We start from the raw sequence: 26,165 nt of genomic DNA on the forward strand, positions 1-26,165 counted from the left end.
TGGTTGTAGAAATTTTCATGTTACTAAAACACCTCTCTTTTGCTGAAAATCTTGAAGCTGCACTTGTTTTATCCTTCTATGCTTGTTGCATCATGCTTCATGAATTTGTTTATTTACAAGATTCCTATGCATAGGAAGCATGTTAGACTTAAATGTGTTTTGAATTTTCCTCTTGATGCTCTCTTTTGCTTCAACTACTATTTCTTGCGAGTGCATCATTAAAACTGCTGAGCCCATCTTAATGGCTATAAAGAAAGAACTTCTTGGGAGATAACCCATGTGTTTATTTTGCTACAGTACTTTTATTTTGTATTTGTGTCTTGGAAGTTGTTACTACTGTAGCAACATCTCGTTATCTTAGTTTTGTTGCATTGTTGTGCCAAGTAAAGTCTTTGATAGTAAGGTTGATACTAGATTTGGATTACTGCGCAGAAACAGATTTCTTTGCTGTCACGAATTTCGACCTGCCTCTCTGTAGGTAGCTCAGAAAAATATGCCAATTTACGTGCGTGATCCTCGGATATGTACGCAACTTTCATTCAATTTGGGAATTTTCATTTAAGCAAGTCCGGTGCCTCAATAAAATCCATCTTTACGGATCTGTTCTGTTTTGACAGATTCTGCCTTTTATTTCGCATTGCCTCTTTTGCTATGGTGGATGAATTTCTTCGTTCCATTAATGTCCAGTAGCTTTATGCAATGTCCAGAAGTGTTAAGAATGATTGTGTCACCTCTGAACATGTTAATTTTTATTTTGCACTAACCCTCTAATGAGTTGTTTCGAGTTTGGTGTGGAGGAAGTTTTCAAGGGTCAAGAGAGGAGGATGATATACTATGATCAAGAAGAGTGAAAAGTCTAAGCTTGGGGATGCCCCCATGGTTCATCCCTGCATATTTCAAGAAGACTCAAGCATCTAAGCTTGGGGATGCCCAAGGCATCCCCTTCTTCATCGACAACATTATCAGGTTCCTCCCCTGAAACTATATTTTTATTCCATCACATCTTATGTACTTTGCTTGGAGCGTCGGTTTGTTTTTGTTTTTGTTTTTGTTTTTGTTTTTGTTTTTGTTTTTGTTTTTGTTTTTGTTTGAATAAATACATGCTTGTGTGGGAGAGAGACACGCTCCGCTGTTGCATATGGACAAGTATGTCCTTAGGCTTTACTCATAGTATTCATGGCGAAGGTTGAATCTTCTTCGTTAAATTGTTATATGGTTGGAATCGGGAAATGCTACATGTAGTAATTCTAAAATGTCTTGAATAATTTGATACTTGGCAATTGTTGTGCTCATGTTTAAGCTCTTGCATCATATACTTTGCACCCATTAATGAAGAAACACCTAGAGCTTGCTAAATTTGGTTTGCATATTTGGTCTCTCTAAAGTCTAGATAATTTCTAGTATTGAGTTTTGAACAACAAGGAAGACGGTGTAGAGTCTTATAATGTTTATAATATGTCTTTTATGTGAGTTTTGCTGCACCGGTTCATCCTTGTGTTTGTTTCAAATAACCTTGCTAGCCTAAACCTTGTATCGAGAGGGAATACTTCTCATGCATCCAAAATCCTTGAGCCAACCACTATGCCATTTGTGTCCACCATACCTACCTACTACATGGTATTTCTCCGCCATTCCAAAGTAAATTGCTTGAGTGCTACCTTTAAATTTCCATCATTCGCCTTTGCAATATATAGCTCATGGGACAAATAGCTTAAAAACTATTGTGGTATTGAATATGTACTTATGCACTTTATCTCTTATTAAGTTGCTTGTTGTGCGATAACCATGCTTCTGGGGACGCCATCAACTATTCTTTGTTGAATATCATGTGAGTTGCTATGCATGTCCGTCTTGTTTGAAGTAAGAGAGATCTACCACTTTAATGGTTAGAGCATGCATATTGTTAGAGAAGAACATTGGGCCGCTAACTAAAGCCATGAATCATGGTGGAAGTTTCAGTTTTGGACATATATCCTCAATCTCATATGAGAACACTAATTGTTGCAACATGCTTATGCATTAAAGAGGAGTCCATTATCTGTTGTCCATGTTGTCCCGGTATGGATGTCTAAGTTGAGAATAATCAAAAGCGAGAAATCCAAAATGCGAGCTTTCTCCTTAGACCTTTGTACAGGCGGCATGGAGGTACCCCTTTGTGACACTTGGTTAAAACATGTGTATTGCGATGATCCGGTAGTCCAAGCTAATTAGGACAAGGTGCGGGCACTATTAGTATACTATGCATGAGGCTTGCAACTTGTAAGATATAACTTACATAATACATATGCTTTATTACTACCGTTGACAAAATTGTTTCGTGTTTTCAAAATAAAAGCTCTAGCACAAATATAGCAATCGATGCTTTCCTCTTTGAAGACCTTTCTTTTACTTTTATGTTGAGTCAGGTCACCTATTTCTCTCCACCTCAAGAAGCAAACACTTGTGTGAACTGTGCATTGATTCCTACATACTTGCATATTGCACTTGTTATATTACTCTATGTTTACAATTATCCATGAGATATACATGTTATAAGTTGAAAGCAACCGCTGAAACTTAATCTTCCTTTGTGTTGCTTCAATACCTTTACTTTGATTTATTGCTTTATGAGTTAACTCTTATGCAAGACTTATTGATGCTTGTCTTTAAGTGCTATTCATGAAAAGTCTTTGCTTTATGATTCATTTGTTTACTCATGTCATTACCATTGTTTTGATCGCTGCATTCATTACATATGCTTACAATAGTATGATCAAGGTTATGATGGCATGTCACTCCAGAAATTATCTTTGTTATCGTTTACTCGCTCGGGACGAGCAGGAACTAAGCTTAGGGATGCTGATACGTCTCCGACGTATCGATAATTTCTTATGTTCCATGCCACATTATTGATGATATCTACATGTTTTATACATACTTTATGTCATATTTATGCGTTTTCCGGAACTAACCTATTGACGAGATGCCGAAGGGCCACTTCTCGTTTTCTGCTGTTTTTGGTTCCGAAATCCTAGTAAGGAAATATTCTCGGAATCGGACGAAATCAACGCCCAGCATCCTATTTTTCCACGAAGCTTCCAGAACACCCGAGAGCCGCCAGAGGAGGGCCCTGTGGGCCCCAGACGACAGGGTGGCGTGGCCAGGGCCTGGGCCGCGCCCCCCTAGTGTGTCACCGCCTCGTCGCCCCTCCGACTCCGCCTCTTCGCCTATAAAAAGGTCCCTGGCCTAAAACTTCGAGACGAGAAAGCCACGGTACGAGAAACCTTCCAGAGCCGCCGCCATCGCGAAGCCAATATCTGGGGGACAGGAGTCTCTGTTCCGGCACGCCGCCGGGACGGGGAAGTGCCCCCGGAAGGCTTCTCCATCGACACCACCGCCATCTTCATCAACGCTGCTCGTCTCCCATGAGGAGGGAGTAGTTCTCCATCGAGGCTCGGGGCTGTACCGGTAGCTATGTGGTTAATCTCTCTCCTATGTACTTCAATACAATGATCTCATGAGCTGCTTTACATGATTGAGATCCATATGATGAGCTTTGTATCGCTACTAGTTGTGTGCTACTCATGTGATGTTATTAAAGTAGTCTATTCCTCCCGCATGGTGTAAAGGTGACTAGTGTGTGCACCGTGTGGTTCTTGTCGTAGGCTATGATCATGATCTCTTGTAGATTGTGGAGTTAATTATCATTATGATAGTATTGATGTGATCTATTCCTCCTTCATAGTGTAATGTGGACAGTGTGTGCACTATGTTAGTTCTTGGTTTATTTTGCAATGATCTATTATGCTCTAAGGTTATTTAAATATGAACATTGAATTGTGGAGCTTGTTAACTCCGGCATTGAGGGTTCGTGTAATCCTACGCAATGTGTTCATCATCCAACAAAAGAGTGTATGTAGCACATATGAGAAAGAGTTATTTATTATGCGATCAATGTTGAGAGTGTCCACTAGTGAAAGTGTAATCCCTAAGCCTTGTTCCTAAATATCGCTATCGCTGCTTGATTACTTGTTTCATTGCGTTACATCACTGCTGCGTTACTACTGCTCATACTTATTTATACCACCTGTATTTCACTATCTCTTCGCCGAACTAGTGCACCTATAGGTGTGTTGGGGACACAAGAGACTTCTTGCTTTGTGGTTGCAGGGTTGCATGAGAGGGATATCTTTGACCTCTTCCTCCCTGAGTTCGATAAACCTTGGGTGATCCACTTAAGGGAAACTTGCTGCTGTTCTACAAACCTCTGCTCTTGGAGGCCCAACACTGTCTACAAGAATAGAAGCACCCGTAGACATCATCCAACCATTTATATTGTGATCTATTTAATCATGTCTTTTATTCTTCCTTGTTTAGTACAAATTTTATCTGAATGAATATGACTTTGAAGGTTATCAATGATTATGAGGAGATTATTATGATTGAGCACGTAAATTCTGCCATATAAGCTCTAATATAAAGGCTCTACTCGAAAGATAAGTACAATCTGTTAATTGTTCTTTGACCAAGAACAAAGTTTGCCATCACCAATTATGATTTCCTATGCACTTTTATTTGTGATTTCCCTCTACTTGTTTCAAGTTGAGTTATATGAGGAAGTTGTTCACTAGAATGTCTTGTGTGAATTAATGTAATGCTTCTTGTCTGTATTTCATTTATTGACTCTTCACTCCATAAACATGTGGTCTTGTTTACTGAGTTCAGTTTTGCTTGGGGACAAGCGAGGTCTAAGCTTGGGGGGAGTTGATACGTCCATTTTGCATCACTATTTTATATCATAATTAACTGTTATTCATTGATATATGTCATATTTAGAGATGATACTTATGTTATTTCACCTATTTTGCATGTTTCATGATTATTGGAGAATTACTCACCGGAGTTAGAATTCTGCTGGAAAAAGCACCGTCAGGATACAATATTTCTGAAGATCAACAATTGACGGAAAATATACCGAAGCTCCTATTTTTCCAGATGACGGAGCCAGCCAAAAGGGGAGGCCGAGGAGGGCCGCCATGGGCCCTCCCCATAGGCCGGCGTGGCCACCAGGCCTGGCGTGGCAACCAGGCCTGGCGCGCCGCCACGTGGGGAGGGGGCCCACGACCCCCCTCGGCCATCGCCATTTCGCGTACTTCATCTACCCGAAACCCTAAGGTGCGACAGACCATCGAGAATAGTCGTAGCCGCCTCTGCGGGGCGGAAAAACACCAGAGAGAAAAGAGCTCTCCGGCAGGCTGAAATCTGCCGGGGAAATTCCCTCCCGGAGGGGGAAATCGTCGCCATCATCACCGTCATCGAGCTGGACTTCATTGGGATCATCATCATCATCTCCACCACCTACACCGTCAGCTCCACCGCTGCACCTCGTCTCCGCACATCTAGGGTTGAATCTTGATTATTTCATAGGGGAAACTCTCCCGGTGTTGATTACTCCTTGTTATTGATGCTATTGAGTGAAACCGTTGAATTTAGGTTTATGTTCAGATTGTTATCCATCATCATATCACCTCTGATCATGTTCCATATGATGTCTTGTGAGTAGTTCGTTTAGTTCTTGAGGACATGGGTGAAGTCTAAATGTTAGTAGTGAACTATGTTGAGTAATATTTAATGGTTTGATATTTAAGTTGTGGTGTTATTCTTCTAGTGGTGTCATGTGAACGTCGACTACATGATACTTCACCTTTATGGGCCTAGGGGAATGCATCTTGTATTCGTTTGCTAATTGTGGGGTTGCCGGAGTGACAACAACCTGAACCCCCGTTGGTATATCGATGCATGAGGGATAGCAGAATCTCAGAGTTTAAGGCTGTGGTTCGATTTATCTTAATTAATTTCTTGTATTTGCGGATGCTTGCAAGGGGTTTAATCACAAGTATGTATTAGTCCTAGGAAGGGCGGTTCATTAGCATAGGTTCACCCACACAACACTTATCAAAACAATGAAGATTAATCAACTATATGAAGCGAAAGCACTAGACTAAATTCCCGTGTGTCCTCAAGAACGTTTGGTCCTCATAAGTAAACAAACCGGCTTGTCATTTGTGCTAAAAAGGATTGGGCCACTTGCTGCAATTATTATTCCCGCATTTTACTTACTTGTATTTTATTTATCTGCTATACCAAAACCCCCTGAAAACTTGTCTGTGAGCATTTACAGTGAATCCTTCATCAAAACTGCTTGTCAACACCTTCTGCTCCTCGTTGGGTTCGACACTCTTATTTATCAAAAGTACTACGATACACCCCCTATACTTGTGGGTCATCAAAGACCCTAGGAGACATAGGTTTAGATCCTGCAAATTGGGAATCCCCATGCCACCAAACTCCTTTCTCATACACACAGAAGGCCAATTAGCTAAATGAATTTTGTTATTTCCTTCCTCATCATTCCACATACAATTAGCCAATTGTGTATTTATCAGTTTCAGAGCCCATTTGGGGAATTTGAAGAAAGAGAGCAAATAAATGGGGATACTAGCTAAAACTGACCTAACTAGTTCCCTTTTAGCTGCAGAGGACAAAAGTTTCCCCCTCCAACCAACTAGTCTACTCAATAGAGAATCAATCAGGGGTTGTAAATCCTCCCTTTTTAGTTTGTCATAATGCAAAGGAATCCCTAGATACTCAATTGGGAAAGATCCCAGAACACACCCAAAAGTCTCCAGGAAAGTGTTGCATTCCTCTACTTCAACATTAATAGGAATCAACTCACTTTTATGATAATTAATACGCATCCTAGAAATTTGTTCAAAACAAGTCAAAATCCACTTCAAATTAGTTGCAATTCTATTACTCTTTTCCATGAAAAGCAAACTATCATCAGCATACTGAAGACATACAACCCCTTCAGGGATAAATTCAGGACAAAGTCCTCTAATTAAACCCTCATTTCCCCCTTTGAGAAGCATTTTCGAGAAGGCATCCACTACAAAATTAAAGAGACCAGGAGACAGAGGGTCCCCTTGTCTTAAACCTTTGCCAGTAAGGAAAAAATCACTTTCAACCTCATTAATTTTCACACCCACTGATCCTCCAGTGGTTAACTGTTTAAAGGAAATCCCTCATGCACAATTTCAGAAGGGACTAAACCCTCTAAGATGTAGAACCTCATAAAGGAAATCTAAATTAACCCTATCATAGGCCTTCTCATAATCAATTTTAAAGACAAACCCCTCCATTTTCTTCCTATGCACCTCATGCACAATTTCATGTGCAGTGACAACACTCTCTAGAATATATCTACCCTTAATAAAAGCAGACTGATTATGGGAGATCAGCCTTCCTATTATCTTAGCCAATCTATTTATCAAGACTTTACAAAAAATCTTAAAACTACAATTAAGTAAGCTTATAGGCCTAAACTTCTTCATAATCCTAGCATCATTTTCTTTTGGTATCAAAGTTATCATGGCAAAGTTTAATCTGAAAATATCTAAATTATCTTCAAACCAAGCATCAAAAAGATTCATCAGATCTTGAGCAACAATATCACAATATTTCTGATAGAAGAAAAAGGATAAGCCATCAGGCCCAGGTTCACCATCAGCATAGGAGCCAAAAACAGCCTCTTTTACCTCTTCTAAAGTAAAATGCCTTCCTAACATATCATTTTCTTCTACAGTTACTTTTTCTTCAGGAAGGAAAAAATTATCTAACAGCCTAATGTCAGGTCTTTCTTCAGCACCGAACAAATCCTTATAATACTTTTTAGCTATCTCTAACATATCTTTTGTTTCAGTTACAGGGCCATCAGGACCATCTAACACAGGAATCATTTTCTTTCTCCTTCTTTGATTAGCTAAAGCATGAAAATAAGCAGTATTCCTATCACCCTCACAAACATCTTTATCTCTAGAATCGTTGCTTAGCTTTTATATCCTCAATGAGCCAAAAGGAACTCAGCTCAACAAGGATTTGTCTAAATCTTAGACCTAGAAAAAGTTGTCTACTAACATAGTATATGTTTATTTGGAAAAAAAAAACCGATAGAGTTGACCTTTGATTGAATTTTTGCCTTGTGCAATTTCACTTTTGGAGACAAAGGCAGTATGTAATCTATCATAGACCTAGAAAATACTAACTACTAATATACGTACCTGGGATCCCCCAGATGAACAGCTGGTGACGCACAACAGCCGCCGACTCCATCTGAGTGGAGGCTGCTGGTCATGCCCTACCTAGCGTTGACCGGCGTTGGCGATCAAGCTAAGACGAATCGGAAATCGATGACTGAATCGACTGGTAAGGTACAGGCTTACGGTGGTACTGCATAGTATGATCCATCTGACCAGGCCTCTAGGCAATAGTGTAGCTGAATAGTAATTGTAATGGGCTGATGTTGGCCTACTAGGCTTCGTCTAGCATTTTGCAAAGAGTCACTCCAACAGTGGCTGTAAACTAGCGCTGCGCTAAAAAATCGTTAATATAAAATGCTCTCTAGCACAAGCTGCAAAGTAGATCGCACTGTAAATATTTTAGTGCGCGCGGCAGTTTGCGCTATCCAAAGCGGTATATCTGGTGCGCCGGCTAGTGCGATGTAAGCTGGCACCGCGATCCTTCCCACCGCGTGAAGAAAAATGGCTCTGAAATGTCACCTGCCTCTCCACGCCGCGACTACGAGGAGGTCCAGCGGCAGCGCTTGGCCTCGCCTGGCCCTCCGCGGACTTTAGCCCGAACCTTCGTTGAGCTACGCCTTTCCAGCCTGGTCCCCACATCCCGGAGCTCCGCCCGTCGCGGTCGGCGTGCATGGCGGAAGCGAGGGTGACCGCGGCCGCGCCGCAGCGGCCGTCGTCCTCGTCCCGCAGCTTGAGGAGGTCGCGGAGGTTGCAGGAGCCGGCCACCGAAGCTGCCGCTGGCTCCACCGCGGCCAGCTGGTTCGCCAGCGTGACACTCCGCCGCAGCACCCTCCCCTCCATCAGCAAGAGTATCCACCACTCGCCTACCCTAGGCGTCCGCCGAGCTTCGCCTCCCGCTTGCTTGCTGTGGCCGCACGCGCATGGAATGGAGTAGTTCTGAATCGATTGGTAGCTTGCTCTCTCTGTTATGAAATTCAGTTGCTAGCTAGATGGATAAGCCGTCGTAGATTTGTGAAATTTAGTTGATATTTTTAGATTTATTTGTGGCCTGTTTGATCTTGTTTGTTGTATGTATGTTGAAGAAATTTGTTTGTAGAGCTCTATTTTACAGCCTCTGGTGGATTGTTTTTGCCTTCTTGGTTGCGCTGTAAAATAGAGCCTCTGGTGAAGCTCACGCTGGCGCCGCGTGTCGTATTTGGATCGAGCGCGCTGCAAACGACTTTTACAGCGCCAAATGTTAGAGCCTCTGTTGGAGATGGTCTTGTTTCTATTCTTTGCCTAGTTGTTGAAGAGGCCAAGACTAATCCCAATTAGCTGCTGTATACCATGTTTAGAAGTAGCAATGGATATGGAGAATTGTTGGGGGGGGGGGGGGGTAAAAGGACGGAAGGACGGTTACGCCGGCATCTCCTTTAAGTGTGCTACATTGCAATATTGGTTGGCTCAGCATACCAGTACAGTTGATTCTGAACAAGCGTGTGTGTCTTACACTCTTACCAAAGCCTTCAACCACCTCTACTCGGAAATGGAAAATGAGGCAGATCCAATAACCATTGACGGTGGCAAGTTTTGGAAACCCTAGCTCCTTTTCCCTGGATATACGGATGCGATCATTGGAACGGCACAAAAAGGAAAGAACCCCACACGGATAGTGCTCACTGTGATCAGCCCACTATCACCTTTAATTTCCTAGCCATCCATCCATTTTCCCCTCCAATCTGATAAAACCCCAAACCGTGCGCTCGGTTTATTGGTATGAACCAACTGGTGGTCGTCCTCCACCAGCTGCTACTCTCTCGAGCAACGCTGCAGGCACGGTGCGTCTATATAAACTGGCTCCATCCTCCCATCACATGTAGCAGCATGTGAAGGCCACAGTCCCATCTTGCCTGCTCTCCCCGCTAACGATCTAGAACTTCAAGCATCGCGTGCGTTAATCGGCTTGGGCTTGAGCTCTCGATCTCCGGCCATGTCGACCACAGCGGTGGATAGGGAGAAAGATGGAGACCTCACGAAGAGGAAGCAGGGTGGCTTCCGAACCATGCCGTTCATACTAGGTGAGCATCGTGCAGCTTTGCTTGCATGTGCATTTCTGAATAATCTAGGGAAAGCAGAGAGAACATTGTAGAGTTCATCCTCGGACAAAGATGGTTGGTTGTAGCTTGTCCAGTTTTCCATTTGGGCGGTAACTGAGCTCAAGCCTGTCCAAAACTGTGTTCGCATCGAGAGAAGATTACGAGCTATTGGTGGCTTTGCATTTTATTTGTTATCTTTGTAGTACTAAGATAGTAAGATGTACGCCTCACTTTCTTCGAAAATCTGAACCAATTGCCCTGCGGTTGCCCATTAACTTCGTTTCTTTCTAATTTCTTGCTCTGCTGGCAACTAGAGGGAGCATCTTGCAGCATTTCTCTCAAATAATCCCACCAGCATTTTGTTACTCTAAGGGTAGAACAAAACGAAATGAAGATAGTACTCTCTTCGTCCCAAAAATACTGCTCAATTTTTTCGAGATTCGGATATACCTATAACTCAAATGTCTACGTATACATTCGTATTTAAATATAGTTGAGCAGTTTTTTTTAGGGACATAGGGAATAGATTAGCATAACGCGAAATGTTTACTCGAGGATGAGGAGTTCTCATCACTTAATTGTAATGTCGGCCGTGCTGCAGTGAACGAGGTCTGCGACAGGTTCGCCACGGCGGGCTTCGGCGCGAACCTCATCACGTACCTGACGCAGGAGCTGCACCTGCCGCTGGTGGAGGCCTCCAACACGCTCACCAACTTCGGCGGCACCTCCAGCCTCACGCCCATCCTCGGCGCGCTCGCCGCCGACTCCTTCGCCGGCCGCTTCTGGACCATCATCGCCGGCTCCGTCTTCTCTACCAGCTCGGCATGCTCGGCCTCGTCGTCTCTGATAGACTGCGAAATATTGATTGTATTGATATGCGGTAATTGGTAATTACATTGAGCCTCTTGGGCTGTTTATATAGTACTAGAGACTTGGAGGGCAAGAAGCCTAGTAGAGATAGAATTGGAGTACAATCTTGAACTGCCTAATATAGCCTAGACGTGATATACTCTAACACCCCCCCGCAGTCGGATCGGTAGTGACGCGAATACAGCAAGAGCGTCGCGGACGGTCCGACTGGAGCATAAGCCGAAGGCGCCGACTGGAGAGGGGGCCGGTGGATGATAGCCCTTGATGCCGATGTCGATGTAGCCGGTAGCCAGAGCGTTGTAGTCGCGGTCGATGGAGCCGTGTGTGATTGAACCGCCGTTGATGAAGTTGTTGACGTTGATGTTGTTGTAGTCGGTGTCGTCTTGAGCCCGGGGGAAGTCGCCATAGTGATAAAATAAAAGGCGGTTGCAGCGGTAGTCAACTCGAGGTAGACGTAGCTGGATTTGTGGTAGTTGAGGTAGGCGACACGCTGCGCCGAACTTGCCGGGCTCGGGAGCGCGCCGGGGACGAGGGCACGTGCCGGTGTTGCCGGTACCGGGCGTGCGAAGACAGGGACCACCATGAGCCATGCGCGCCAGAGTTGGATGGAGTAGCAGAGAAGGCCTCCGTGTACGGTCGGTTGCGCGCCGTATGCGCCGGAGTAGACGAAGTGGTTGCAAGAAGAAAATTGAGCACATGCGGTGCAAACAAAAAATTTAGACTGCAACTCTGGCGGTATGATCATTGTGGACGAAGATGGCGAGGTGGTTGTCGATGGCGATTGAACTGCAGCAGTAGTAGATGTTGGGGATCGAACCCGTTTTATTCATCTACATGCAGGAGCGCGGCGACGCAGAACCCATTGGCGTTGACGAAGACCTTGATTGGTGATGACGGCGACGATGCAGTACGAGTGGCGGAGTTGTTGGTGTAGATGGTTGTTGGCGATGATGACCAACGACGATGACTCGACGTAGATCGGCTTGGCGATGTAGATGTACAGCGTGATGCAGCTTGGCTTGAGTAGAGCTGGTTCATACGCACATGAATATGCATGCGACATGAGCCAACTCTTATTGTCGTAGTATATGTGCAGCGCACTTGATCCACCTGATGTCGAGCACGTGCACAGCTGAAGGCAGCCATTGGTGCAACTCGAGTTGACGAAGGCCGGCCTGGTACCAGGTTTCAGCGTGCGCGTGGGGTGCCAGGTGCCCCGTTCATCCGAGTCGCCAAGATTGGACCGGCAATGGATTGGTGGCTAAGAAACTAGACAGATCTAATTGGGAAACAAAAAGGAAGCAGAAAACGAAAATTGCTAAAACTATGAACTAGATCGGAAGTAAAACTAGCTACGAGATCTGATGCCCCCGGCGGAGATCATGAAGATCGATCTCCCCGGGGGCGGCGGAAGCGGTGAGTGGCTAAACCCTAGGTCGCAGAAAGAACCGCTCTGATACCATGATAGACTGCGAAATATTGATTGTATTGATATGCGGTAATTGGTAATTACATTGAGCCTCTTGGGCTGTTTATATAGTACTAGAGACTTGGAGGGCAAGAAGCCTAGTAGAGATAGAATTGGAGTACAATCTTGAACTGCCTAATATAGCCTAGACGTGATATACTCTAACAGTCTCTGCGCTAGTCCCTTCACTCCGGCCCGGCGCCTGCTCCCCTCCCGCCACACCGTGCCGCCGCGCCAACGGCCTGCAGCTCGCCGTGCTCTACCTCTTCCTGCTCTGCACCTCCCTCGGCTCCGGCGGGATCCGGCCGTGCGTCGTGGCATTCGGCGCCGACCAGTTCGACAACCAGACGAAGGAGGAGCACGGTGAAGCAGGCGGCGCGGAGGCTGTGGCAGGGCGGAAGCGGCAGTACTTCAACCTCTACTTCTTCACCATGGGGTCCGCCGTGCTGCTGGCGCTGACGGTGGTGGTGTACATCCAGGAGAACGTGGGGTGGGGGTGGGGCTTCGGGATCCCGGCGATCGCCATGCTCGTCTCCATCCTCGTGTTCCTCGTCGGCTACCCGCTCTACGTCCGGCTCAAGCCCGGCGGCAGCCCATTCACGCGCCTGGCGCAGGTCGTCGCCGCCGCGTACAAGAAGCGGGCCGCCCCGCTGCCGGAGGACCCCGGCATGCTGTACCAGGACAAAGAGCTGGACGCGCTAATCTCCACCAACGGCAGGCTCCTGCACACCAACCACCTCACGTAAGTGCGGCCAAAAAGCGTTCCAGATACCGTTTCGGCTCCTGAGCGATTAGGAGGCGATTAGGGTTTCTAGTGAAAAAGGCGGCGCTCGTTGGGATCCAGCGGGGCGCGAAGGGATTGTTGGGGAAGGATCGTCTCCTTCTCAGTCATCTGTCCTCCTCCTCGCCTGTGTGGTGTTTCACGCGTGCGAGGTTTGGTGGGGAAACCATGGCAGAGGCAAACGGTACTCCATCTGCTGGGGGATCGGGAGCAGATGAGCGGGGCAAGGGCCCTGTGGTGGAGGAGTCAATCGAGGAGATGGTCGGCCGTATGAAGCTAACGGCGGCGGAATCCTCGAAGCTGTTCATTGACGATCGCGCGGATGTGCAGGAAAAACCAATCTGGGCACTAGCTGGCAAGATTTTGGTGCCAAAGCCGAAGATCTTTCATATCCAGACGATTGCTGATGTGTTGCGGCCTGCGTGGGGCAACCCGAAGGGCCTGGTGTTCCGAGATGGAGGTCCAAACATGTTTGTGGCAGAAATCCCATCGGAGAGGGAAAGAGATAGGATCTGGGAAAGATCACCATGGACGGTGAACAAGCACCCAGTGGTTCTGGAAGATTTCAAACGATGCCAACGTCCATCTGAGTTGAGGTTTGATCGCATGCCTATCTGGATAAGGGTGATGAACCTACCCTTCAATCTAAATGACGATTGGGGTAAAATGATTGCAAGTCGAGTTGGAGAGTTTATCAGTGTGGATACTAGCAACTCAAAACTGGTGAGTGGAAAATATCTGCGGGCAAGAGTGTCAATTAATATACACGAGCCACTGCAGCGATGGATGGCAATTGACTCAACCTTGAGAGAGTCCTGTGATTGGTATGAGATAAAGTATGAGAATCTGCCATATTTTTGCTTTTCGTGTGGCTTGTTGGGACACTCTGACCTCGTGTGCCTAGAGCCAGCGGAGAGGGATGACAAAGGTAGGCTCCCCTACGGGCCAAGTCTCAGGGTGTCGGATGACAGGAAGAAGAAGGCTGCACAGTATACCTGGGGTAATTTCGCTGGTGGGAGCAGTGCATATGCAGCACCAGATGATGGTGGGTATCAGCAGCAGGGCCAGGGTGGCCGGGGTTCTATGAACAAGCAAGGCCACCCGTCCATGCCCCCAGATGTTGGGGGTGGCCGGGGACGAGGGCGTGATGGTGGTCGCGGTGGGCGAGGGTTTCCAGGAGCTAGAGGAAACATGAATGTTTATCGGCAGCTGGCACTTAATGGCCCTGTTGGTACAAGTGTGCCAATGGAAACTGAATTCCCCGTGGTGGTGTTTGACCCTCAACTTGCAGGTGCTAAGAGGGATGAGAGGCCGGAGAAGGATGCTCATTCAGCTGCACCCTCTCCAGATGCCAAGAAAACAAGGGTATCTTCAGAGACCCTAGCTACTCAATCTAATCAGGCGCCGGCTGCGGAGCAGCTGGGCCAGGATCAATGAATTGTGCCAGTCTGAACTGTCGGGGGCTTGGGAACCAGCCGACAGTCCGAGAGCTTCGCGGATTGGTGAAGCAACAAGACCCCACCCTTCTATTCGTAATGGAAACAAAAATTACGGGTAAAAGAGTTGAAAAGTTAGCTAGCACCTTCGGTTTTCACGGAGGATTTGCTGTGGATAGCGATGGTTTGAGTGGAGGAATTGGCCTGTTTTGGTCGTCAGCAGTGACGGTCGACCTGAAGAGTTTCAACTCGAATCATATAGATGTGATCGTAACACATACTGATGGTGGAACTCCTCCATGGAGATTTACAGGGTTTTATGGGGAACCTCGTCGAGAAAATCGTCATCAGAGCTGGACGCTACTTCGGCGTTTACATGGTATCCGGAGTTATCCGTGGCTGTGTGTTGGGGATTATAATGAAACCCTTTTTGCAGCTGAGCACTTCAGTGAAGTTGTGAAAGAGGAGTGGCAAATGAGACCTTTTCGGGAGGCACTAGACGATTGTGAGCTTTTTGATCTTGGTTACTCAGGGCTGCCGTATACATGGGATAATAGGCAGATGGGTGATGCCAATGTTAAGGCTCGGTTGGATAGGGCACTCGGCAATGCGGCCTTGGCACAGGTGTTTCCTGTGATCAAAGTTCGACACATAAGTACGGTTGAATCTGATCACTGTTTCCTCCTGACAGAACTGCGCCAGCAACGAGTTACTCCTAGGCCGGCTCAGGGCTTCAGGTATGAGAATGTGTGGCAAACCCACGGAGATTATGACCGGGTGGTTGCTGACTTGTGGAACTCAGAAGATAGAGGTGTGGGTGTGCAGGGGCTTGTGCGTACACTGCAAGGTATGCAATCTGGTCTTCGTATGTGGGGTTCGATTACGTTTGGTAATTTCAAAAAGAAACTAGCTGACCTACGGAAGAATCTAGAAAGAGTGAGAAGGGCCTCTTTAGGGCGCGGACCATCTCCAGAGGAACAACGCTTAATGGAACGTATTAAGGAAGTGTTATACCAAGAGGAAGTATGGATTAAGCAACGGTCTCGAGTATCCTGGTTAAAAGCGGGTGATCGTAACACGGCTTTCTTCCATGCGCGTGTAGCTCAGAGGAAGCGTATGAATAAAATTACGTCCTTGCACAGAAGTGACGGGAGTCTATGTGATGATGAGGGTGCAATTCATGCTGAGGTACAGGGCTTCTATACTCAGTTGTATACATCACAAGGAGCACCGGTGATGGATGATTTGCTTGGCCTTGTCCCAGAAAGGCTAGAGGTGGCTGCTCGAGAAGCCATGGACTTGGAGTATACGGAGGAGGAAATCAAATTGGCATTGTTCCAGATGCACCCTTCCAAGTCGCCGGGTGTGGATGGCTTCACTGCTGGATTTTTTCAGCGGCACTGGAATCTTGTTAGGGAGGATCTGGTCCATGCTATTCTCGGCATAATGAATGGCGGGGAGTGGTTACCGAACATGAACGATACAGCAATAGTTTTGATACCTAAAGTTCGGCACCCTCAGTCCATTAAACAATTTCGGCCGATCTCGCTTTGTACTGTTTTGTACAAGCTGTGTGCAAAGGCTGTAGCAAACCGGATGCGGCCGTGGCTGGAAGAAGTTATTAGCAAAGAGCAAAGTGCGTTTGTACCTGGGCGTCTAATTACCGACAATGCCCTAGTTGCCTTTGAGTGTATACATACAATGAAAAGAAATAAAAGGGGAAAGAAAGGTATGTGTGCAGTGAAACTCGACATGATGAAGGCTTATGATCGGGTCGAATGGCCTTTTCTTGAAGCCATGTTACTGAAGCTTGGATTTCCAGTGCGAATGGTGCAGCTGATTATGAGGTTTGTGACCTCAGTTCGCTTCTCTGTTAAGGTTAATGGTGAGCTGCTGCCTCAGTTCACTCCAACACGAGGTCTACGTCAGGGAGATCCCATGTCACCGTACCTCTTTTTGCTTTGCTCTGAGGGGTTTTCAGTTTTGTTGAACCATTTCCAATTGGGTCCAATTGATCGAGGTATCCGGGTTTGTCATAGGGCACCTTGGATCACACATTTGCTGTTCGCTGATGATAGCCTCATATTCATTAATGCGACGGTGTCCAGTGCAACGCGTCTCAATGAAATTTTACGTATCTACAACGAGGCGTCCGGGCAGCTGGTGAATAGGGAGAAAAGCTCTATCTTTTTTAGCCCATGTACGACCGATGTCCAAAGAGCAGCTATGAAGAATGTTCTGGACATAAATGTCGAAGCTTTTAGTGAGAAATATTTGGGGTTGCCGACGGCTGTTGGTCGCCTTACGAGCGGTGAGTTTGAATATCTCGGGGAGAATATGAGGAGTAGTATGAATGGATGTGCAAGAATGCTATCATACCCAGGGAAGGAGGTCTGGATTAAATCGGTTGTACAGGCCAAATCAACTTACTGCATGAGTGTTTTTCAGTTATCCAAAGGCACGTGCCAGAAATTTTCTTCTATGACAGCCAAGTTTTGGTGGAGTGGAAATTTGGATAAGAGATCCATGCATTGGCTCTCTTGGGACAAAATGTCTATACCAAAAGGAAAAGGAGGAATGGGATTCCGAGATTACCACCTGTTTAACCTTGCTCTTCTAGGAAAACAAGGGTGGAGATTAATGGCATCACCAGACTCTTTGTGCGCCCGAGTCTTGCGAAGTCGATACTTCCATGACAAGGACTTTATGTCAGCGACAGTACCCAAAACTGCATCACGTACGTGGCGGGCTATTATTGCAGGCAGAGAGGCGTTACAACATGGGATTATTAAGAGGATTGGTGCAGGTAGCTCTGTGTCCATTTGGAATGATAATTGGATGCCGGGAGCTCATCATATGAAACCGCTAGGCAGGAAAGAAAATGGTACAGCCGAGCTGGTTAGTGACCTTATTAGCTCTGAAACCCACTCGTGGAACTGGGAGGTTTTGGAGGCTAATTTTTCCCTATTGATGTTGAGATCATAAAACAGATTCCACTTAGGAATTCTGAAGGTGCAGACTGGATAGCATGGGCCCTCGAGAAGTCGGGAGTGTACTCAGTTCGGTCTGCATACCGAGCCCTTGTGGCTAAGCAGATGGTCAGCGACGAGGCCTCGTCGTCTGATGAGAAGGAAGAGGTTTGGAAGAAGTTATGGAAGCTTGCGGTGGTACCCAGAGTGCGCGCCTTTTGGTGGAGAGTTTTACGCGGCATTTTGCCTGATTACTCGACTCTCACCCAGCGGCATGTCAGAGCGAACGCCACTTGTGGGATATGCAAAGCAGCTCCAGAAACTTTGATGCATGCATTGTTGGAGTGTTCTCATGCGCGTCAATTTTGGTTGGCAGCAAATGATGTGTTTCATCTACGATTGCCACGGCTCCACCCAGAGACGTGGACAGCTGATATCCTTTGTGAAGGATGGTTACGGCCGAAGGAACAGGCACAGATGATATCCGTGATGGCGGCCATTTGGGATTCCAGAAATAGGGTGGTGCATGGCTCGGAGGGGTTTGTACCAGCCAAAAGTGTGGAGTTGATTGAGCAAGATCTCTTGGAGATCGTTTTGCCGAAGACGTCAACACCTAGGCAACTTGCAAAGCCTGTGTGCACATGGAAACCCCCGGAGGGGAGAGTGGTGAAAATTAACTCGGATGGGGCGATTTGTGCTGCAGAAGGTAGAGCAGGAAGTGGTGGTGTGGCCCGAGATGAGATGGGTTTCAGAGGAGCCTGGGCGATGGTCCACTCAGGTGTCCGTGACCCGTTCATTGCGGAAGCGTTAGCGCTTCGAGACGCGGTAATCTTCGCACGTGCCAGGGGGTTCCAGGAAGTTGTGTTTGAAACAGACTGCCAGGAGCTCGTGAGGTGTTGGGAAGCTAGAACCAGGGAGAGGACAGAAGTAGCTCCTCTGCTGGATGAAATAAATTCGTTTAGGCTTTTGTTCCAGAAGTTTTCTTTGATTTTTGTTGGTAGGTCGGGTAACACAGTGGCTCATGTATGTGCAAGGTTGGCTTGCGTTGACAATGTAACGCATGAGTGGACTGGGGTTTGCCCGGATTTTTTAGTTGACAGCATGTTTGCTGATTGTAACCAGATTGGTTTGAATTAATAAAGGGTGAAGTTCTCTCCAAAAAAAAAAGTGCGGCCAAATTTTGTCCTCACATTTCCCTCACGTACGTGACGCCGGCGTGCACGAATGGTGTTAAGCGCGTTGGCTGCGTGCTTTTGGCGCCGGTTACATTATCGATGCACAAAGGAAGAAAATCCAAATCGAAAGCACGGTGCGCGTTGCTCTAGACAGTATACGTGTGCGTCTAAATTTCTTACCAGTTACTTCCTTCGTTCCGAATTAAGTCCCACACTCAATACTCGCCGAATCAGTTTCGTAAACTTGGTTTCCTGAAAGTGCTTATCAAAGTAGAATATGCGTGTGTGCATTCATAGACGTGTGTATATATACACGTATTGTGAGTCTGCACCATAACAATAAAAAAATGCTTGCTGTGTTTTCTCGTAGATAACAAGAAAAATAATGCAACACTTAATTTGGAACAGACACTACAGGAATGGCTCGCTGCGCCGACGGCCGTGGCGTACGCCGACGGCCAAATGTCGGGGCCGTCGGCGTACGTCCGGTCCATGGCAGCGGCGTATGAATACCCTCGGCGTAGAGAGGGCTACGCCGACGGCCACCCTCGGCGTACGCAAGGCCGTCGGCGTAGCACAAGCATGTGCTCCGGTCCCGCTCCGGCCGTGACGGCTCGGTCACGGCGTCAGCGAGGCGCCGAGGGCCACCCTCGGCATAGGGCATCACCCACCTATGCCGACGGCCACCCTCGGCATACATTTTTTTTTCTTTTTTTTCTTCTCTCTCATTTACTTTATATTATGTTTGTTTTATTTATGTACTAGTATGAATTATGTAAAAATAGTTACTTTTTTATAGGAAAAAATGGTAGATGGCATATGTAGATCCCACGAGTGACGCTCTTCGTAGACGGGTCGACGGGAGCCAGTAGGCCCAACATCTGCTATCGATGTACATATGTCCTAAAACAAAGGAAAAAAGTCCATTGCTAACCCTAACCCTAACCCTAGGGGTAGATTTGCATGGTCCCCGCCGTAGGGTTTATTTTTTATTTTTTCCTCTCTTATATTACTTTATATTATGTTTGTATTATTTATTTACTAGTATGAATTATGTAAAAAATGGTTCTATTTTTCAAGAATTGGTAGATGGCATATGTAGGTCCCACGAGTGACGCTCTTCGCAGACGGGTCAACCGGAGCCACTAGGCCCAACATTTGCTATCGATGTACATATGCGTAGATGTGCGGGGTCCCCGCCCTACGGTTTCCCTAACCCTAACTCTAACCCTAGCTCTAACCCTAACCCTAACTCTAACCCTAACCCTAACCCTAGGGTTTCCACATACATTGCTAACCCTAACCCTAACCCTAGGGGTAGATCTGCGGGGTCCCCGCCCTAGGGTTTCCCAAGATACAGATCATCAGAGCGTCAGAATTGTTGGAAAACTTGCATCTGCCCCTAACATATATGTACAAGTGTGATGTAAGGTTTGGCTAACCTTGCATGTACCCGGCGTTGACGATTTCCGCATACATGGTCTAGCACTTGGTAAAATGCAGGATCTGTATGTGGAAACTCCCGCCACGGCTCAAACAGAGCCTATTTTATGGTAAAGTATGCCCAACCTATGGTTTCCATGTACATATGTCCTAAACAAACCAAAGCAAGTAAAAAAGTCCATTGGTAAACCCTCACACGGAGAAAGCTATAGGGGTAGATCTGCGGGGTCCCCGCCCTAGGGTTTTTCAAGATACAGACCATCGGATCGTCGGAATCGCTAGAAAACTTGCATATGCCCATAACATATGTGTACAAGTGTGATGTAAGGTTTGGCTAACCTTGGATTTACCCGTTGTTGATGATTTCCGCATACATGGGCTAACACTTGGTAAAATCCAGGGTCTGTATGTGAAAACTCCCGCCACGGCTCAAATGGAGCCTATTTTATGGTAAAGTATGCCCAACCTATGGTTTCCATGTACATATGTCCTAAATAAACCAAAACAAGTAAAAAATTACATTGGTAAACTCTCGCACGGAGAAAGCTATAGGGGTAGATCTAGGGGTCCCCGCCCTAGGGTTTCCCAAGATACAGATCACCGGAGCGTCATAATTGTTGAAAAACTTGCATCTGCCCCTAACATATATGTACAAGTGTGATGTAAGGTTTGGCTAACCTTGCATGTACCCGGCGTTGACGATTTCCGCATACATGGGCTAGCACTTGGTAAAATCCAGGATCTGTATGTGGAAACTCCCGCCACGGCTCAAACAGAGCCTATTTTATGGTAAAGTATGCCCAACCTATGGTTTCCATGTACATATGTCCTAAACAAACCAAAGCAAGTAAAAAGTCCATTGGTAAACCCTCACACGGAGAAAGCTATAGGGGTAGATCTGCGGGGTCCCCGCCCTAGGGTTTTTCAAGATACAGACCATCGGATCGTCGGAATCGCTGAAAAACTTGCATATGCCCATAACATATGTGTACAAGTGTGATGTAAGGTTTGGCTAACCTTGGATGTACCCGTTGTTGACGATTTCCGCATACATGGGCAAACACTTGGTAAAATCCAGGATCTGTATGTGGAAACTCCCGCCACGGCTCAAATGGAGCCTATTTTATGGTAAAGTATGCCCAAACTATGGTTTCCATGTACATATGTCCTAAATAAACCAAAACAAGTAAAAAATTACATTGGTAAACTCTCGCACGGAGAAAGCTATAGGGGTAGATCTGCGGGGTCCCCGCCCTAGGGTTTTCCAAGATACAGATCACCGGAGCGTCAGAATTGTTGGAAAACTTGCATCTGCCCCTAACATATATGTACAACTGTGATGTAAGGTTTGGCTAACCTTGCATGTACCCGGCGTTGACGATTTCCGCATACAGGGGCTAGCACTTTGTAAAATCCAGGATCTGTATGTGGAAACTCCCGCCACGGCCCGTTTCACCACATAGTTTGTCGGAACGAGGCCATATTTGGCACGTGCGTGGGCCTTAGGATGGGAAGCAAGGCCCCGGTCGCGATTTCCAATCCGAACCACGGGCGACGGGTTTTCCATTTTCGGGTGCCTGGAAGGGCTTTTTTTGTGAAGGAGCTGCATGGTGCGCATTTTAGTATTGCGCGGGACCTCCGCGCAGCGGTAGGATACCTCCTACGCACCACCTATCACATGCCATATGCGCGCGGCAGCCATCTGGGAATCCCTCCCTCTTCCTGCGGTGTCCCGCCGAATCCGCTGGAAACTGACCGGATTTGAACTAGGGCGACATTTTCCTTCGGTCAATAAATGGAGGGAAAAATGTTTTTAGGTCTAGGACGCGTCATTTTATGTGCTAAATGTTTTCCATTTCGCGCGTTGGCGGACGGGTGCACGCGCGCGCCCGGTACGGCCATACCGCATGTCCCGGCGGCCCCGTTTTGCACAATTGGCAAAGCAAACGGAGCCAAAAAATCGAGCGGAGCCGCGTGGCGTCATTTTATGTGTCCTAGTAACCACTGCAAAAGACGGAACTGGGATACGGCAATTATCTTGAAAAACCCTTCACGAATAGGGCTATCACGTCCGGAGTTCTATGGCTTTTAGGGGAAATAAGTAGAAAACGGTCCGTTTCACCACATAGTTTGTTGGAACGAGGCCATATTTGGCACGTGCGTGGGCCTTAGGATGGGAAGCAAGGCCCCGGTCGCGGATTTCCAATCCGAACCACGGGCGACGGGTTTTCCATTTTCGGGGTGCCGGAAGGGCTTTTTTTGTGAAGGAGCTGCATGGTGCGCATTTTAGTATTGTGCGGGACCTCGGCGCGGCGGTAGGATACCTCCTACGCACCACCTATCACATGCCATATGCGCGCGGCAGCCATCTGGGAATCCCTCCCGCTTCCTGCGGTGTCCCGCCAAATCCGCTGGAAACTGACCGGATTTGAACTGGGGCGACACTTTCCTTCGCTCAATAAATGGAGGGAAAAAAAATTTAGGTCTAGGATGCGTCATTTTATGTGCTAAATGTTTTCCGTTTCGCACGTTGGCGGACGGGTGCACGCGCGCGCCCGGTACGGCCATACCGCATGTCCCGGCGGGCCCGTTTTGCACAGTTGGCAAAGCAAACGGAGCCAAAAAATCGAGCGGAGCCGCGTGGCGTCATTTTATGTGTCCTAGTAACCAATGCAAAAGACGGAACTGGGATACGGCAATTATCTTGAAAAACCCTTCACGAATAGGGCTATCACGTCCGGAGTTCTATGGCTTTTAGGGGAAATGAGTAGGAAATGGCCCGTTTCACCACATAGTTTGTCGGAACGAGGCCATATTTGGCACGTGCGTGGGCCTTAGGATGGGAAGCAAGGCCCCGGTCGCGGATTTCCAATCCGAACCACGGGCGACGGGTTTTCCATTTTCGGGGTGCCGGAGGGCTTTTTTTGTGAAGGAGCTGCATGGTGCGCATTTTAGTATTGCGCGGGACCTCCGCGCGGCGGTAGGATACCTCCTACGCACCACCTATCACATGCCATATGCGCGCGGCAGCCATCTGGGAATCCCTCCCGCTTCCTGCGGTGTCCCGCCGAATCCGCTGGAAACTGACCGGATTTGAAGTGGGGCGACACTTTCCTTCTCTCAATAAATGGAGGGAAAAATGTTTTTAGGTCTAGGACGCGTCATTTTATGTGCTAAATGTTTTCCGTTTCGCGCGTTGGCGGACGGGTGCACGCGCGCGCCCGGTGCGGCCATACCGCATGTCCCGGCGGCCCCGTTTTGCACAGTTGGCAAAGCAAACGGAGCCAAAAATCGAGCGGAGCTGCGTGGCGTCATTTTATGTGTCCTAGTAACCACTGCAAAAGACGGAACTGGGATACGGCAATTATCTTGAAAAACCCTTCACGAATAGGGCTATCACGTCCGGAGTTCTATGGCTTTTATGGGAAATGAGTAGGAAACGGCCCGTTTCACCACATAGTTTGTCGGAACGAGGCCATATTTGGCACGTGCGTGGGCCTTAGGATGGGAAGCAAGGCCCCGGTCGCGGATTTCCAATCCGAACCACGGGCGACGGGTTTTCCATTTTCGGGGTGCCGGAAGGGCTTTTTTTTGTCAAGGAGCTGCATGGTGCGCATTTTAGTATTGCGCGGGACCTCGGTGCGGCGGTAGGATACCTCCTACGCACCACCTATCACATGCCATATGCGCGCGGCAGCCATCTGGGAATCCCTCCCGCTTCCTGCGTTGTCCCGCCGAATCCGCTGGAAACTGACCGGATTTGAACTGGGGCGACACTTTCCTTCGCTCAATAAATGGAGGGAAAAATGTTTTTAGGTCTAGAACGTGTCATTTTATGTGCTAAATGTTTTCCGTTTCGCGCGTTGGCGGTCGGGTGCACGCGCGCGCCCGGTACGGCCATACCGCATGTCCCGGCGGCCCCGTTTTGCACAGTTGGCAAAGCAAACGGAGCCAAAAAATCGAGCGGAGCCGCGTGGCGTCATTTTATGTGTCCTAGTAACCAATGCAAAAACGGAACCGGGATACGGCAATTATCTTGAAAAACCCTTCACGAATAGGGCTATCACGTCCGGAGTTCTATGGCTTTTAGGGGAAATGAGTAGGAAACGGCCCGTTTCACCACATAGTTTGTCGGAACGAGGCCATATTTGGCACGTGCGTGGGCCTTAGGATGGGAAGCAAGGCCCCGGTCGCGGATTTCCAATCCGAACCACGGGCGACGGGTTTTCCATTTTCGGGGTGCCGGAAGGGCTTTTTTTTGTGAAGGAGCTGCATGGTGTGCATTTTAGTATTGCGCGGGACCTCCGCGTGGCGGTAGGATACCTCCTACGCACCACCTATCACATGCCATATGCACGCGGCAGCCATCTGGGAATCCCTCCCGCTTCCTGCGGTGTCCCGCCGAATCCGTCGGAAGCCGGCCGGATTTGAACTGGGGCGACACTTTCCTTCGCTCAATAAATGGAGGGAAAAATGTTTTTAGGTCTAGGACGCGTCATTTTATGTGCTAAATGTTTTCCGTTTCACGCGTTGGCGGACGGGTGCACGCGCGCTCCCGGTACGGCCATACCGCATGTCCCGGCGGCCCCGTTTTGCACAGTTGGCAAAGCAAACGGAGCCAAAAAATCGCGCGGAGCCGCGTGGCGTCATTTTATGTGTCCTAGTAACCACTGCAAAAGACGGAACTGGGATACGGCAATTATCTTGAAAAACCCTTCACGAATAGGGCTATCACGTCCGGAGTTCTATGGCTTTTAGGGGAAATGAGTAGGAAACGGCCCGTTTCACCACATAGTTTGTCGGAACGAGGCCATATTTGGCACGTGCGTGGGCCTTAGGATGGGAAGCAAGGCCCCGGTCGCGGATTTCCAATCCGAACCACGGGCGACGGGTTTTCCATTTTCGGGGTGCCGGAAGGGCTTTTTTTTGTGAAGGAGCTGCATGGTGCGCATTTTAGTATTGAGCGGGACCTCCACGCGGCGGTAGGATACCTCCTACGCACCACCTATCACATGCCATATGCGCGCGGCAGCCATCTGGGAATCCCTCCCGCTTCTCCGCGGTGTCCCGCCGAATCCGTCGGAAGCCGACCGGATTTGAACTGGGGCGACACTTTCCTTCGCTCAATAAATGGAGGGAAAAATGTTTTTAGGTCTAGGACGCGTCATTTTATGTGCTAAATGTTTTCCGTTCCGCGCGTTGGGGGACGGGTGCACGCGCGCTCCCGGTACGGCCATACCGCATGTCCCGGCGGCCCCGTTTTGCACAGTTGGCAAAGCAAACTGAGCCAAAAAATCGAGCGGAGCCGTGTGGCGTCATTTTATGTGTCCTAGTAACCACTGCAAAAGACGGAACTGGGATACGGCAATTATCTTGAAAAACCCTTCACGAATAGGGCTATCACGTCCGGAGTTCTATGGCTTTTAGGGGAAATGAGTAGGAAACGGCCCGTTTCACCACATAGTTTGAACGAGGCCATATTTGGCACGTGCGTGGGCCTTAGGATGGGAAGCAAGGCCCCGGTCGCGGATTTCCAATCCGAACCACGGGCGACGGGTTTTCCATTTTCGGGGTGTCGGAAGGGTTTTTTTTTGTGAAGGAGCTGCATGGTGCGCATTTTAGTATTGCGCGGGACCTCCGCGCGGCGGTAGGATACCTCCTACGCACCACCTATCACATGCCATATGCGCGTGGCAGCCATCTGGGAATCCCTCCCGCTTCTCGCGGTGTCCGCCAGAATCCGCCGAAACTGACCGGATTTGAACTGGGGCGACACTTTCCTTCGCTCAATAAATGGAGGGAAAAATGTTTTTAGGTCTAGGACGCGTCATTTTATGTGCTAAATATTTTCCGTTTCGCGCGTTGGCGGA

General features: G+C 47.7%; 1 pseudogene; it reads left to right on the forward strand.

Moving 5' to 3' along the window:
• Positions 1-10,047: 10,047 nt before the first annotated feature.
• LOC124647880 overlaps positions 10,048-26,165 on the forward strand; it is a 34,653-nt pseudogene continuing 18,535 nt past the window's right edge.

The sequence above is a fragment of the Lolium rigidum genome, chromosome 4 (genome assembly GCF_022539505.1).
Source record: "Lolium rigidum isolate FL_2022 chromosome 4, APGP_CSIRO_Lrig_0.1, whole genome shotgun sequence".
Lineage (NCBI taxonomy): Eukaryota > Viridiplantae > Streptophyta > Magnoliopsida > Poales > Poaceae > Lolium > Lolium rigidum.